Source organism: Chiloscyllium punctatum, chromosome 39 (genome assembly GCF_047496795.1).
Source record: "Chiloscyllium punctatum isolate Juve2018m chromosome 39, sChiPun1.3, whole genome shotgun sequence".
NCBI lineage: Eukaryota > Metazoa > Chordata > Chondrichthyes > Orectolobiformes > Hemiscylliidae > Chiloscyllium > Chiloscyllium punctatum.
Genome location: NC_092777.1, coordinates 21,063,071 through 21,080,655, shown reverse-complemented (window position 1 = coordinate 21,080,655; position 17,585 = coordinate 21,063,071). Strand labels below are relative to the sequence as shown.

At 40.5% G+C, this 17,585-nt stretch overlaps 1 long non-coding RNA gene across 1 annotated transcript in view; it reads left to right on the top strand.

Annotated features, from left to right (window-relative positions):
* LOC140463860 (uncharacterized) overlaps positions 1-17,306 on the top strand; it is a 38,337-nt gene extending 21,031 nt beyond the window's left edge. Inside the window, exon 3 of the long non-coding RNA XR_011954794.1 lies at positions 17,261-17,306. This is a non-coding gene — a long non-coding RNA (uncharacterized lncRNA). The remainder of the gene's footprint in view (positions 1-17,260) is intronic.
* Positions 17,307-17,585: the final 279 nt, after the last annotated feature.

Here is a 17,585-nt window from a genome sequence, read left to right as displayed (position 1 = left end):
TAAGTTAGCTGGATATCTAGTTAAATTCTACCAATGCTATGCTACAATAATATTGACTCTTAAAACTGGCACTAATAATTTATGAAATAATTGTTGTTCAAAGGAGGCTTAAAGCTGAAAATGTAACCTCTATCCAATATTCCTCTGTAGAACTGTCACTACATTATTGGACATAAAACACATTAATTTTTATTTTACGTAGTTACTTACTTGAGTACAGAATAGTACATGGTGAAAAGGGTGTAAGTTTTTTTCTAATTTAAAGAAATTAAGATTTAAAAGATATTTAATGACTTCTTTACAGAGATTTGAATACATTTGAAAGGACCTATAGTTTTATGAAAATAATTGAAAATTTTATTTCATGAATAATTTGCACTTTAAAATCTTGCAACCATGGTTTGAAATATTATGTTACATTGCCCTCTAAAATATGGATGGCACAAATATTTGGGCTGCTATTAACATTCACAGCTAGTGTTTATGTTTCGAGCTGAAATATAAGACTCATTTTAGCTAGAGATATCAAGTGACTAAGTAATATAATATTTAAATTTGAATAATGTGTAGTATTTATGTTTCTCTACAAGAGTTAGTGGAATAAAATGAAAGATTGTCACTTTAAGCAAACAAGACTAAATATTGGTTTAGTCTAATTTTGGGGTCTGGATTTTGCAATTTGCAATTGGGCTGATAATAGTCCCATTGAAATATGCATCGTGCAATCATACTGCTGTCTTTCATTCAAATGATTGTAGCTTTCAGTCAACTACAGCCCATGCTGTTGGTGGCTAAACATTCAAAAAGGGGCTTATCAACAAGGATGGTGAACATTTGTCCCAACTAGCCAGCACCTGTCAAAAGGCACCCTGTCCATCTTAAAGATCGGATGAAGGAAACTCCGCATAATGGGTATGTTGTGACAGAGGCTATTGTATCCAGAACTATCAAGAATATGCAGGATGTCCATATGATTCTTCTTTGTGCACTGTCCCCACCTCCTTGTTACCTTACTAATTGGTGTGGACTGCTCACTGCAACTGGTATTACCATTGGCAGAAATGTGATGTCCACACCCTTGAGAGTGAGCAATAACAAAATGTATTAAATGTAACTATTTGCAAGGCATGGTGTTATGAGGTAACATGCTGGTAATAAAATTCTATGTTCTTGGAGTCATCAGAAAAGTTAGAGATTTTTAAAAGTATGCAGAATTTCTCTAATATACTTGTGTTTTAGACCTTTGTTGACAGAAAGCACAATCAAGGTTTCTATTATTGTCAAGAATTACTATTTATTACAAGTAATTAGACCGTAGCTACAGATAAACAATTATGGATAATATAACTCTGCTAATTAAAAATCTAATCCCCTATTAACTCTTCCTTACATACACAGACAGACACAGACAGGAAACAAAACATGGTATGGACAGAGGAAAAACTGGGAAAGCAGTTCAGTGGTTGCTCTTCACAGGATCTATTGAGATCTAATAGTGTTAATCAGAATGCTATTTCTCAGTTTTCTTTCTGCACATTCTTTCATTGGTTTCCAGGAAATACATGGAGTCTGGTTCACACTTACATAAAATAAATTAGTTAAAAGATACAACTTACAGCAACTACTAAAGGAAGAATACATTGGTTTTCTTCAGGCTTTAAGTGGATTTTGCTACAGAAAATACACACACCTCTTGAACCGGTGGAGATCTGATGGCTGCTCAATATCTTGTTCATATCTCAAATTAGTCAGCTATCTAAGAACCAGTCACAGTTGTTAGAAGGCAAAAGGTCCATGTCGTCAATAACTGGTCATTAGTGTTTGAATCAATTATTTGCCTGTTGACAACAAAAATTCCATTCGTACACAACCTTCACTCCAGCTCTTTCGCAAACTGTACTTCATTTTACCGCTGGAACCAAAAACAATGTAAATATTGTTCACAAAGAATGTTAGGTTACTTGCATTCAAAATATGCAACAATCCTTCAGCAATCCTTGGTTTTAAAACAGCTCTGTTTTCATTTCAGTCCACAATCAAAAGCATAGAAAGATAAAGACATGGTCTTTACATGTCTTCACCCTCAAAAAGATGAAATACCATTGCAGAACGTGCCACTACAAAATACATGATCCACAAAAACACAAAACATAAGACTTGCATCCATGAATTCTTCATCCTCCTTTATACAACCTATTCCATCTTAGCACTTCTCACATTTTTAACTTTTTCCAAAAACGTTAAAACAAAGCACCTATTGAAGTAGTCTTGTAGTTCAAGTTTTAATTGTTCAATGAAGGCCAATGGATTATGATCAGTGTAAATTAACATTTCCTTACTATATTTTGGACATAGACTTCAAAGTGTTGAAAAGCCAATAACAATGCCAAAGTCAATTTTTCTACAGTAGAGTACCAGTTCAAAAACTAATTTTGTTTCTTAAAGAAATATGCCTTTGCTATTCTTGACTCATCATCACCTACCCCAAGGTCACTCATATCAATTGCCATTTTGAAAGGTCTGGAAAAATCAGGGGCTGCCAACCCTAGCTCATGTATTAGAATTTCTCCACATCCTTAAAGTCTGCTTGGCACTCTGCTGCCCAAATCACTTTTTCCTGTTTCTTTAATAAATGTATTAAAGGCACAACTATTGTATAGAAGTTGTGTTCAAAATTCCAGTAAAATTCACAATTTCTAAAAATCACTAAGCCAGTCAATTGTATTTGCTGAATCATGCCTTCTACTAGTTTCACATGCTTTTCTGATGTTTTTATTTATTTATTTATTTATTTATTTATTTATTTATTTATTTATATAGATGAGAAAAAGCAATGGAACCAGTACCAATGCTCACAGCACACTGATAGTCACAGGCCTCCTGTCTGAAAAACAACCCTCTGTGACCACCCTCTGTCTCCTACCTTCGAGTCAGTTCTGTATCCAAGTATTCCATGTGATCTAACCTTGTTTACCATGTGGAACCTCGTCAAACACCTTACTGAAGTCTACATTAATCATGTCCACTCCTCTGCCTTCATCAGTCTTCTTCGTTACTACTTCAAAAATCTCAATCAAGCTAGTGTGATGTGATTTGTCATGCACAAAACCAAGTTGAGTATCCCTAATAAGTCCTTGCCTTTCCAAATACATATAATCCTGTCACTCAGAATCCTCTCCAACAATTTGCCCCCCATTGATGTTAGGCTATCCAGTCTTTCGTTCCCGGGCTTTTCCTTAGCACATTTTTAAAATAGTGGCACCATGTTATCCAATCTCCAGTCGTCTGGCACCTCACCTGTGGCTATCGAAGGGGGCATGATGCATGGCAATCTCAAGTGTGTATACAGATGTACAAAACTGAATTGCACACCATGAATACCAGTTTAAATTGAATGAATGATAACCTAACCTTGACATTATTATAAAAACAGAAATTGCTTGAGAAACATAGCAAGTCTAGTAACATTAATCTGGATGAAGGAACTGAGGGCGTTGTTAAGACCATAAGACCATAAGACATAGGAGTGGAAGTAAGGCCATTCGGCCTATCGAGTCCACTCCGCCATTCAATCATGGCTGATGCGCATTTCAGCTCCACTTGCCAGCGTTCTCCCCGTAGCCCTTAATTCCTCTAGACAACAAGAATCTATCAATCTCGGCCTTGAAGACATTTAGCGTCCCGGCTTCCACTGCACTCCGTGGCAATGAATTCCACAGGCCCACCACTCTCTGGCTGAAGAAATGTCTCCGCATTTCCGTTCTGAAATGACCCCCTCTAATTCTAAGGCTGTGTCCACGGGTCCTAGTCTCCTCGCCTAACAGAAACAATTTTCTAGCATCCACCTTTTCAAAGCCATGTATTATTTTGTACGTCTCTATTTGATCTCCCCTTAATCTTCTAAACTCCAACGAATACAATCCCAGTATCCTCAGCCATTCCTCATATGCTAGACCTGTCATTCCAGGGATCATCCGTGTGAATCTCCGCTGGACACGTTCCAGTGCCAGTATGTCCTTCCTGAGGTGTGGGGACCAAAACTGGACACAGTACCCCAAATGGGGCCTAACCAGAGCTTTATAAAGTCTTAGTAGTACATCTCTGCTTTTATATTCCAACCCTCTTGAGATAAGAGACAACATTGCATTCGCTTTCTTAATCACAGACTCAACCTGCATGTTTACCTTTAGAGAATCCTCGACTAGCACTCCCAGATCCCTTTGTGCTTTGGCTTTATTAAGTTTCTCACCATTTAGAAAGTAGTCCATGCTTTTATTCTTTTTGCCAAAGTGCAAGACCTCGCACTTGCTCACGTTAAATTCCATCAGCCATTTCCTGGACCACTCTCCCAACCTGTCTAGATCCTTCTGTAGCCTCCCCACTTCCTCAGTACTACCTGCCTGTCCACCTAACTTCGTATCATCGGCAAACTTCACTAGAATGCCCCCGGTTCCCTCATCCAAATCATTAATATATAATGCGAACAGCTGTGGCCCCAGCACCAAACCCTGCGGGACACCGCTCGTCACCGGCTGCCATTCTGAAAAAGAACCTTTTATCCCAACTCTCTGCCTTCTGTTAGACAGCCAATCCTCAATCCATCCCAGCAGCTCACCTCGAACACCATGGGCCCTCACCTTGCTCAGCAGCCTCCCGTGTGGCACCTTATCAAAGGCCTTTTGAAAGTCCAGATAGACCACGTCCACTGGGTTTCCCTGGTCTAACCTACTTGTTACCTCTTCAAAAAATTCCAACAGGTTTGTCAGGCATGACCTCCCTTTACTAAATCCATGTTGACTTGTTCTAATCAGACTCTGCTCTTCCAAGAATTTAGAAACCTCATCCTTAATGATGGATTCTAGAATTTTACCAACAACCGAGGTTAAGCTGATTGGCCTATAATTTTCCATCTTTTGCCTTGATCCTTTCTTGAACAAGGGGGTTACTACAGCCATCTTCCAATCATCCGGGACCTTTCCTGACTCCAGTGACTCTTGAAAGATCTCAACCAATGCCTCTGCTATTTCCTCAGCAACCTCTCTCAGAACTCTAGGGTGTATCCCATCGGGGCCAGGAGATTTATCAATTTTAAGACTTTTTAACTTTTCTAGCACTATCTCTTTTGTAATGGCAACCATACTCAACTCAGCCCCGTGACACCCTTTAATTTTTGGGATATTACTCCTGTCTTCCACTGTGAAAACTGACGCAAAGTACTTGTTAAGTTCTCCTGCTATTTCCTTATCTCCCATCACTAGGCTCCCTGCATCAGTTTGAAGTGGCCCAATGTCTACTTTTGCCTGTCATTTGTTTCTTATGTACTGAAAGAAACTTTTACTATTATTTCTAATATTACTGGCTAGCCTACCTTCATATTTGATCCTCTCATTTCTTATTACACTCTTTGTTATCCTCTGTTTGCTTTTGTATCCTTCCCAATCTTCTGATTTCCCACTGTTCTTAGCCACTTTATAGGATCTCTCTTTTTCTTTAATACATTTCCTGACTTCCTTTGTCAGCCAAGGTTGTCTAATCCCTCCCCGGTTAATCTTTCTTTTCTTGGGAATGAACCTCTGTACAGTGTCCTCAATTATACCTACAAACTCCTGCCATTTTTGCTCTAGTGTCTTCCCGGTTAGCCTCTGCTTCCAGTCTATTTTAGTCAGTTCCTCTCTCATGCCCTCATAATTACCTTTATTCAACTGTAACACCATTACATCAGATTTCGCCTTCTCCCTTTCAAACTCCAGACTGAACTCTACCATATTATGGTCGCTACTTCCTAAGGGTTCCCTTACTTTAAGATCTTTTATAGAGTCTGGTTCATTGCAAAGCACTAGGTCCAGAATAGCCTGCTCTCTTGTGGGCTCCATGACTAGCTGTTCCAAAAAGCCATCCTGTAAGCATTCCATGAATTCCCTTTCTTTAGATCCACTAGCAACATTATTTACCCAGTCCACCTGCATATTGAAGTCACCCATGATCAATGTAACCTTGCCTTTCTGACATGCCTTCTCTATTTCCCGGTACATGTTGCGTCCCTGGTCCTGACCACTGTTAGGAGGTCTGTACACAACTCCAATTATGGTTTTTTTGCCTTTGTGGTTCCTCAATTCCACCCACACAGACTCCACATCATCCGACGCTATGTCATTCAATACCATAGATTTAATTTTGTTCTTAACTAACAAGGCAACCCCACCCCCTCTGCCCACCTCTCTGTCTTTTCGATAAGTTGAAAAACCATGGAGGTTTAACTGCCAGTCCTGACCCCCCTGTAACCAAGTCTCTGTGATGCCTACTACATCATCATTCACTATTATCTGTGCCATTAATTCATCGGCTTTGTTATGAATGCTACGAGCATTCAGGTAAAGTGCCTTAATGCTAACTTCCTTATTAGAGATGTTGTAAGTCATATGTCCTAAGTTATCCTTGCTTTTTTCTGCATTCTCAGTCTGCCTCAATTTTAAATCCGCCTGGAAACATGCTATCCTGCTTCTTATCTTTCCATTTACCTCCATACTCCCTGTCGCTTTCACTGTTGATAAGTTTGTAGATGACACAAAGCTAGGTGGATGGACAGGTAGTGTGGAGGAAGTGGGAAGACTGCAAAAAGACTTGGACAGTCTAGAAGAGTGGACAAAAAAGTAGTGGGAAGAGTACAATGTGGGAAAGTGTGAGATTGTGCATTTGATATGAATAGATGTATAGACTATTTTCTAAATGGGGAAAGGCTTCAGAAATCTGAAGCACAAAGGAACTTAATAGTCCTAATTCAGGATTTTCTTAATGTTAACATATAAGTTCATTTGGCCGTTAGGAAGACAAATGCAATGTTAGTGTTCATTCCAAGATTGCTAGAAAAGAAGAGCAAGGATGTACTGTTGAAGCTGCATAAGGTTCTGGTCAAACTATATTTGGAATATTGTGAGTAGTTTAGGGGCCCATATTTAAGGAAGGACATGCTGGCCTTGAAGGGAGTCCAGAGGAGATTTACCAGAATGACGCTGGGGATGAAGTGCATATCATATGAGGAGCAGTGTCTGCATGGGTCTCTTGGTCTGTACTTGTATGAGGATTTTATGAGGATTGTGGTGAGGATCCTCATTGAAACTTACAATATACTGAGAGACCTGGAATATTGGAAGTGGAGAAAATGTTTCCATGAGTAAGAGTCTAGGACCTGAGGGCACAGCCTCCGAGTAAACAGATGACCCTTTAGAACTCAGATGCCAGGGAATTTCTTCAGTCAGAGGGTGAAGAATTTGTGTTACTCATTATCACAGAACACAGTGGAGGCCAAGTCATTGAATGTACTTATGACAGAAATAGATTAGATTCCCTACAATCTGGAAACAGGCCCTTCAGCCCAACAGCTTCATACCGACCCTCCAAAGAGTAACCCGCCCAGACCCATTTCCCTATAACTAATGCACCTAACACTATGGGCAATTTAACATGGGCAATTCACCTGACCTGCACATCTTTGGACTGTGACAGGAAACCGGAGCACCCGGAGGAAACCCATGCAGACACTGAGAATGTGCGAACCCCACACACGCAGTCACCTGAAGTTGGATTCAAACCTAGTACCCTGGTGCTGAGAGGCAGCAGTGCTAACCACTGAGCCACCATGCCACCTAAGGTGAGAAGGTAAGAGAATGGGGTAAAGAAACATACAAGCCATGATCAATTGGTGGAGCAGATTCAATGGACTGTATGGCCTAATTCTGCTAGATTTCGTGGTCTTATGGGTGCAGTACACAACTGTTGAGAACTTCTGGAATATTATGTACAATTCTGATTGCCACACTACCAGAAGGATGGGGAGGTGTTGGAGTGATACAGAAACGGTTTTTCAGAATGTTGCCTGGTTTGAGGAATATTATCTATGAACAAAGATTGGACAAACCTGATTTGCTTTCACTTAACATCAAAGGATGATGGGTGACCTTATAGAATTTTACAAAATTATGAGAGGCATAGATGAAATGGATAGTCGGAGTTTTTTTTCCTAGGTAGAAATGTCAATTTTTAGGGACACAGGTTTAAGGTAAAAGAAGGTAAATTGATAGGAGATGTGAAAGGCAAGGTTTTTACACAGAGGGCGATAAGTGCTTGGAATGCACTGCTGGAGGTCTGATACAATTCAATGTTTAATAGGCATCTTGACAGATTTATACACACGCAAGCAATAGAGGGATATGGACAATGTAGAGGCAAAAGGTTTTTAACTTAGAAAGGCATCATATATAAGCAGAGTCTTGATGGACTCAAGGGCCTGTTCCTGTGCTGTACTGTTCTTTTTCTCCTAATTTTGTGAATGTTTCTGGCAGTGAATTGTGTGAATTTGACAGACAGAAAGTTTGGCTGCAAGCAGTAACCTTGTTTTAGCAGCTTGCTACCTTCTGCTGCAACGTCCTAAGCCTATTGGGACTCTGGTGTTCTTACCTGGTGAGGAGATATATTTTCTCCCTGTATACCTGCTATAGTTTCCTGAAAGCCACAAGCTTTCTGTTGGTTCCCCCTCACCTATGAGGCAATAGATTGTTGCTGTTTCTATTGATGTTCCTGCTGCTAGTGTTTCACTGTTCCCCATCTTAGTTCTCAGTTGCAATTGAAAGTAACACAATACACATACAGACTGATAGATCAGACATCCTTAGCGTAGATGGTGAAGTAAATAAAGTATATTCAAAAGTGCTTAAAGTATCCTCTCAGTATAAGTATTGTAAGCATTCCTTTCATGCAAGCAACTAAGAAAACAGCTGTGAGTACTGAATACTTTGTGGCATATTTTTGTTATAGCTTTGGCTCCTCCAGTTCCCTCCATGTTCTCATCTTGCTTTCACTGATGAATTCCATGAAGTTTGGAGAGTTTGTGAACCTAACATTAAAGTGCAAAATGCAGGCTAACATAATTCTGACTGTGCAATTAATGCCTCAGTTGGCACCAGAGCTTTCTAATAAGACTATGAGTACACAGCCGAATGTACTGAAGTGTTAAGTGTTGTTCTGAAACTGGCTTCTCATTGCATTTGGAAAGTTTCTCCACTTAAACCCATACACACATTCAAGCACGAATCCTGATCAATGCTAAAAATACTCCCCAGTGTGACTATGTACTTTTAAGTCTTGGTATAATTGACACACCCGCACTTTCCATTTCTTTCACATGTTTTCTGGGACAATTGAATTTGTCAGTTTAACATCAAGATCAATTTGACAGCGTGTTCTGTTCCCCAGTTTACAGGAAGATATATTCTGATTAGTCAGAGTAGAAACTAGCTGCATAAATACTCAGGTCTCTGTTTTATTTAGCCAAAAGGAATTTGCATAAACAATGTATCTTTTTCAAAAGAAAGGGTCATTGAGACAGACAAATAGTGCCGCATCCCCATGGCAAAGTCCTGATCAATTAAAATCTCCCTGCTTGGTCTGAGATTTAAGATTAATGGTTAATTGTTCTTTCTCCATCTCCATGCTCATTCAGCAATCAGCAGCCTTTTCTCGTTCTCATAAAGTGTAATATATTTGGATTCCCAAAAGATGTTTGGGAAGAAGATTCCCAAAAGAATGCAAGTTGATAAGCTTCAACTTCTAGTTTCTTTTTTGCAACTATTAAGAAATTCCTCCTTAATTCTGTCTTAAATTGCTGGCATCTTACTCTGAGATTATGTCCTCTGGTCCTAGCCTCTCCCATAAGGGGAAACAAATTCCCCACGTCTACCATGTCAAGCCCCCTAAGAATTTTATATATTTCATTAAAGTTATCACTCATTCTTCTAAAATCTAACAAGTACAAGATCAACCTACTTAAACTCTCCTGATAAGGAAACTCCACCATATCCAGGATCAACCTAAGTGAACATTCCCTGGACCGCCTCCAGTTTCAAGATACCTTTCCTGAGATAAGGTGACTAAAACTGTTCACACTATTCTAGGTGTAATCTGACTAGTGTCTTGCATAATTTTAGCAATAATTCCTTATTTTTGTATTCCATTACCTTGGAAATAAACACCAACATTGTATCTGCCTACCCTATTACCTGCTGAACTTGGATTCTAGCTTTTTAAGATTCATGCAAATCTCTCTGTGCTTCAACTTTTACTTTCTTTCTCCTTTTAACCAATATTCAACTCCTCTATTCCTCCTGCCAGAGTTAATAACTTTACATTTTTTCCACATTATATTCCATCTGCCAAGTTTTTGCCCACTCACTTTATCTCCCTCTGTGGAATCTTTGTGTTATCCTTACCCCTTGCCTTTCCACTTATTTTTATATTATTCATAAACTTGGCAATAGTATATTCATTTCTTTTACGCAAGGTTGTAACATACATGTGCAGTAAGTAATTGTGGCCCCAGCTCTGATCCCTGTGACACTCATCTAGTTACAAATTGCTAACCTGTAAATGTTCCAACTCTCTGTCTTCTATAAATTGCTAAATCTTCTATCCATGCTCATATACTATCCTCAGGCACCATGAGCTGTAATCTTATGTTGTCTCATGCCTTATGAGTGGTAGCTTATTAAACGCCTTTTGGAAATCCAAATTTATTACATTCCCTTTATCTATCCTACTTGCTTCTTTTTCAAAGAATTCTAATAAATTTGCCAGACATGATTTCCCCTTCAAAATGCTGCACTGATTCTGCTAGATTAATACTTTTTTAGAATTATATGTTAAGCTAACTGGGCTGTAGTAGCATTTTTTTTTTGTCTCCCTCCCTTTTTGAATAAGGATTTCCAATTGCCTGGATGTTTCCAAAACCTAAGGATTCTTGGGAACATTATTAACAGTGCAACAAATATCTCTGTAACTGCTTCCTTTAAAATTCTGGGATGTAACCAATAAGATCCAGGACATTATTGACCTTTAGCCCATTAGTTTCCCTAGCACATTTCTCCAGTGTTAATTATTGTAATTATTTCCACCCTATCATTTTACCCTTGATTTCGTATTGTGGAGTGTTATTAATGTTGTTTACCTTGAAGACCAGTGTAAAGTATTTACTCAACTCTTCTGCCACTTCTCGGTTCACCTTTGTTATTTCCCTCACCTCATTCACTAATAGGCCTGTGTTCATTTTGGCCTTGCTCTTTCTTTTTCTATATTTAAAAAAGCTTTTACTGACCACTTTTTGTGTTACTTGCTAGTTTACCCTCAGTTTATTTTCTTCCTTTTTTGTGATACTTTTGTTGGCATTGAAAACTTTTCCAATCATCTGGTTACCACTAATCTTTGCCACATTGTATTTTTTTCTCTCAATTTAATAATCACATGGTCTTCATAAAGGAGTTGAAACCCATGTAGGACCAGTTATGAGATCTTGAATGGACATATGGGCAATTAAAAAAACCTGCAATTAAAAAATAATTTTCATGCCACTTTGGTAGATAACATTTCATTTAGCAACTCCTCCAAATGTTAAGTAGCTAGGCAGGGATAAGCATACTGGTGCTCCTGATTATAAATGCTTCCAAAAGGCATTTACTGTTCAATTTTTGCTGGAACTATTAGGAGCCATCTTTCAAGGACATTCCAAGAGTTAGCTGGGACAGTTTGTAAAGACTTCAACAGCACAGTCTAAATGTCTAATACTAGGGGACATGCATTTAAAGTAGTGGGGAAAGTTCAAAGGAGATGTGCAGAGCAAGTATTTTACACAAAGAGTGGTAGGAGTCTGGAATGCACTGCTGGGGTAGTGGTGGAGGCAGATACGCTAAGAGTGTTTAAGGGTTTTAGAGAAGCACATAATATGCAAGGAATGGGGCATATGACCAATGGCAGGCAGAAAGCATTAGTTTAATTTGATGTCATGTTTGGCACGACATCATGCATCAGAGGGCCTGTTACTGTGCTGTATTGTTTGTGTTCTATGCTCTACAGTCATTATTTTCCCAAATTTTCTTTCAGTCCACCTATCAAGCTGAATGTTGTATTATTCCACATTAAAGACATCATGCACCCCTTGCCATACTCTCTTTGAGCAGTTGGAAGAGATGAGGGCAGACATAACAACACCAGCTAACGCAAGACATGACAAATGGAACTAAATAAACATTGAAGGCTCTCAGCAGGAGGCTATTTCCACTCTGTTTCTTCAGAACACAGAATTCATATATTCAGATAATCTAGAACCAGTACCTGAAATGGCTGCCCTTTACAAAGGAAGTCATTGCAACGATCTGTGATGTCATATGAAGAAGACTCTAATGTCACAACACAGCCAAGACTATTTTGCTATAGCAGTCAATGACAAACAACAGTTACATCGTGCATTTTGCACTGCTTAATGTCCCAAAGTGCTTAACAAAAACAGTATCAGTAAAATCACAAAGGTACACAAGGTGAGATCAGGGCAAATGACCAACACCTAATGAAAGAGGGAAGTTTTAAGGGCCATACTTAAAGAGAAAAGAGAGTGAGAGATAGAGAGATTTAGCAGGGAATTCCTGAGTTTAGAGCCTTGGCAACTGAAAGCATAGTTGCCTATCATAAGAATTTAAAATGGGGATGTGCAAAATACTGGAATTGGAAAAGCACAAAGATCTCAATGTTTTGTAAAACTGCAAATTTGGGAGGATTGAAGCCCTGGAGAGATTTGGAAGTAAAAGTCAGGAGACTGGAAACCAGTGAATTTTAGCAAGCGCGGGGGCAATCGGTAAATGAGGTTTGGAGCAAATTAAGGTATGACCAGTGGGTTTATTTTTTTAGCAATATAGAAAAATTGTGCCACAAAGTGAAGCTCAGGCACTTCAAGAGAATAAAGAAGGGAAGAAAGAAGATTGGGACTCAGGAGGAATATCAGTGGAACATTTTCCAGTGCTTATGATCAAAATAGGAGAATAATGATAATGAGACCTTATAGATTTTTAGGTGGGGATGCCTTTGAGTGAATAGAATTACCAGAAAAGATGTGCATATGTAAGCTGCAGTGGTTACAAACCTGAAGGCAAGATGCTGCCTGCTCTGCCTCTGGCTATGGTGTCATCCACTCCCCTCCCAACTGAATGCAGCATCACAGCTTCACAGTAAGTAATACCTGAAGACAGAGTAGACGTCCACTGGTTAGTCCCTGTTGCTGCCTGGTGTGTGCTTTATTGCTGGGAAGAGAATGAGCGAGAATTGCTTGATTGTGCTGCCTCACGTGACTGAAGAATTATGAGATGTATAATAGCAAAATACTGTGAATGTTGAAAATCTGAAACAAACAGAAATTGTTAGAGAAACTCAGTTGGTCTGGCCACATCTGAGGAGAGAAGCAGAGTTACCATCTCAAGACGAGTATGACTCTTTTTCAGAATTGAAATGTGTTAGAAAGTAGGTAACTTTTTATATTTTCGATAGAGGCCGAGGGGTGCAAGAGGATAGATGATGTCGAGATCCAGTGCAAAAGACAAAGGGGTGTTATTAGTGGGAAAATAAAAAAAATGTGAAAAGGGTATGAAAATAAGAGAATCAATCCTTTTTATGAAGTTCAAAGTAAACAAGACACAAGCACGATAGGGCTATGGGGTCGGGGAAAAAATGAAAGAGGAATAGAGAACAGACATGATGGGGTCTGAAGTTTTTGAATACACTTGCAACCCTGAAGTTGTAATGTGTCTAAGCAGAAAATGACGGGATGTTCCTCAAGCTTGCAATGTGCTTCGTTGGAAGATTGCAGCAAGCTCAGGACTGAAATAGTAATCTAACGGCAAGATGGTTGATTTGAATGGCAAGCGACTGGGTGGTCAGGTTTATTCCCATGGGCAGAGTGAAGGTATTCTGCAAAGCAGGCAACTAGTCTGTTTGGTCTATCAAATCTAAATGGAGGCCATATTATGAGCAGTAGATGGAATTGAAAGAAGCACAATTGCTGCCTTGCCTGGAAGGTGTGCTTGGGTCCCTGGATAGTGAGGAAAGGGGAAGTGAATGGGCAAGTGTTATTACTGTCTGTGTGTCATGAATGTTGTGAGGAAACATTAGGAATGGTGGAAGAGTAATGTGATGGAGGGAAAGTTCCCTGTAGAATGCTGAAAATGGAGGGAAGGAGGAGAGATATTTGGTGGTGGCATTCTTTTGAAGGTGGCAGAAATATGAAATGGGGTTGAGTTAAGTAGTGCTGAAAATGTGTTGCTGAAAAAGCGCAGCAGGTCAGGCAGCATCCAAGGATCAGGAGAATCGACATTTCGGGCATGAGCCCTTCTTCAGGAATGAGGAAAGTGTGTCCAGCAGGCTAAGATAAAAGGTAGGGAGGAGGGACTTGGGGGAGGGGTGTTGGAAATGCAATAGGTGGAAGGATGTTAAGGTGAGGGTGATAGGCCGGAGTGGGGGTGGGGGTGGAGTGGTCAAGAAGAAGATTGCAGGTTAGGAAGGTGGTGCTGAGTTCGAGGGTTGGGACTGAGACCAGGTGAGGGGAGGGGAAATGAGGAAACTAGAGAAATCTGAGTTCGTCCCTTGTGGCTGGAGGGTTCCTAGGCGGAAGATGAGGCGCTCTTCTTCCAGCCGTCGTGTTGCTATGGTCTGGCGATGGTGATGGCGATGACCTCCCCCCTGTAAAAACGCCATCCCATATTCCCAATTCCTTCATCTCCGCCGCATCTGGTCCCAGGAGGACCAGTTCCAATACCGTACAACCTAGATGGCCTCCTTCTTCAAAGACCGCAATTTGCCCCCAGACGTAATCGATGATGCTCTCCACCGCATCTCCTCCACTTCCCGCTCCTCTGCCCTTGAGCCCCGCCCCTCCAATCACCACCAGGACAGAACCCCACTGGTCCTCACCTACCACCCCACCAACCTCCATATACATCGTATCATCCATCATCATTTCCCCCACCACCAGGGATATATTTCCCTCCCCTCCCCTATCATCGTTCCGAAAAGACCACTCCCTTCGTGACTCCCTCGTCAGGTCCACACCCCCCACCCACCCAACCTCCACTCCTAGCACCTTCCCCTGCAACCGCAAGAAATGCAAAACTTGCGCCCACACCTCCCCCCTTACTTCCCTCCAAGGCCCCAAGGGATCCTTCCATATCCGCCACAAATTCACCTGCACCTCCACACACATCATTTACTGCATCCGCTGCACCCGATGTGGCCTCCTCTATATTGGGGAGACAGGCCGCCTACTTGCGGAACGTTTCAGAGAACACCTCTGGGACACCGGACCAACCAACCCAACCACCCTGTGGCTCAACACTTCAACTCCCCCTCCCACTCCACTAAGGACATGCAGGTCCTTGGACTCCTCCATCGCCAGACCATAGCAACACGACAGCTGGAGGAAGAGCTTCTCATCTTCCACCTAGGAACCCTCCAACCACAAGGGATGAACTCAGATTTCTCCAGTTTCCTCATTTCCCCACCTTGTCTCAGTCCCAACCCTCGAACTCAGCATCACCTTCCTAACCTGCAATCTTCTTCCTGACCTCTCCGCCCCCACCCCACTCTGGCCCATCACCCTCACCTTGACTTCCTTCTATCTATCGCATTTCCAACGCCCCTCCCCCAAGTCCCTCCTCCCTACCTTTTATCTTAGCCTGCTGGACACACTTTCCTCATTCCTGAAGAGGGCTCATGCCTGAAACGTCGATTCTCCTGCTCCTTGGATGCTGCCTGACCTGCTGCGCTTTTCCAGCAACACATTTTCAGCTCTGATCTCCAGCATCTGCAGTCCTCACTTTCACCTTGAGTGAAGTAGTGCCTGTGTAAGATGCAGTGCTATAGATTGTGAGAATGAGAATGTAAAATTGTGCAGTCAGATGTAGTGCTTTGAGATTGTGACATTAATAGTAAATGTGATGGTCTTACCTTGATCACTTTTTCCCTTTACTAGATTCAACGTGGCACTAGAACCATAACCAGGCCTCTTTGTTGTTACTTCCCAGGTGATCATGCCACCTCCTCCTTTCTAACTCCTTCACACACATTTCCAGAGTTGTTTTGGAAAACCTTTCCGTCCCCTGAAATAAAATGAAGAATGAATGCTGAAGATTTGAAACAAAAACAAAAATTGCTGTAAAAACGCACCTGGTTTATCAACATTTGCAGTGAGAAAACACAGTTAATGTTTCCCTTTCTGTCTTCTCGACGTCTTCACTTTCAGCTATGGCATTCCTTGTTCAGTGCAAGAGTATGGGTGTAAGCTACATATGAAGCTCCAGAAAAATTGGGACTAATCAGTACTGGAGTGTTCAATACAAATTTTCAAACAAATGTTTCTTAATTCACGTCACATTTGTCTAGAGCTTATTTTTCACTCTTTGGATACTGTGACCCTCACTGAATTTTATTTGCATGTGGTCCTGACCAAAACAGAGCCTGTACTAAGAACGTGTGTTAAAGATTCGATCCGCTGATGATCACGCACTTGATTAAAAAAAAAGTCACATGTTAGCTTTATGTAATCGGTTGTGGAACCATTCGAGGAGGACTGGATTAATAACTTGGTGTTCTGCACAAAACAACTGACAATGCTTCTCTAATTATCTCGATGTGAAAATACCAGAGTTAGTGTAACAACCAAATCTGTTTCCTCGGCCTTGGAGATACCAAATGGGGACTGGACCAGCTGCACATAAAGGTCAAGGAACCTCGGTTATGTGGCATTTGATTATCTAAATTTCAGATTATCTGAACAAGATTGCAAGGTCCCGATGCTTGGCTAAACTGTGTTATCTGGCATTCTATTATCCGAACGAAATTCTCCCCGCCCGTATCCTTCGGATAATCGAGGTTCTTCATGTAAATTGTTCGACAGAACATCACACGTTTCCGCCGTTCAGCTATCAAGTCATTCTGGTACTTATTTTCTCTAAGTTTGTAAGAGTATTCTTTAAACTACAATAACGCTGAATGAAAATTGCGGTATAATGAATTACTTACTTAGACATCTCTTTGGACTGAAAAAAATATTGAAATGTTATTGGGTTGTGAAGCTAACGAGCATGAAATGGAACAAAAACAGAAGGTGCTGGGGAAACTCTGCAGATTTGGCAACATCTGTGGACCTGTTGTATTTCTCCGACACTTTCTGTTCTTGTTTCAGAATGTCAGCATCCGCAGTTTTTTGTTTAACTTTCGCATGAAATGATAATCTTTTATAGATTTCGTTATTTATAAACATTTCAATTTGCAATTATCACATAAAGATGGATGATTCACTTCTATGAAAACACTGATCTCCAGCATTTGTTGTTTTCACAGATTCCAGCAGTAATTTGTTCCTGATTCACTTGTCTTCCATTTTCTTTTGTTACAGCTGCTGCTTAACACCAGTTTTTGTCATTCATCTAATCAATCGAAGGTAAGGGAAACTGATACACAGATGAATCTAGACTACAAAAGAGGGAAAAGAACCTTACTAGATTAAAAAGGAGTTTGATGAAAATTTCTGATAATTTGATTTCCAAGATAAATAAGAAATGAATCTCAATTACATGTTAGTCAGTACTTTTCAGGGACCGATGTCATCCAACACCTTACTGCATGCAACCAGTCCAGAAAGGTATGAACATAATTTCACTGATCAAATTCACTGACAGCTGATCAGGGCACATATTATCTGTAGAGTACACTTAGCGTTC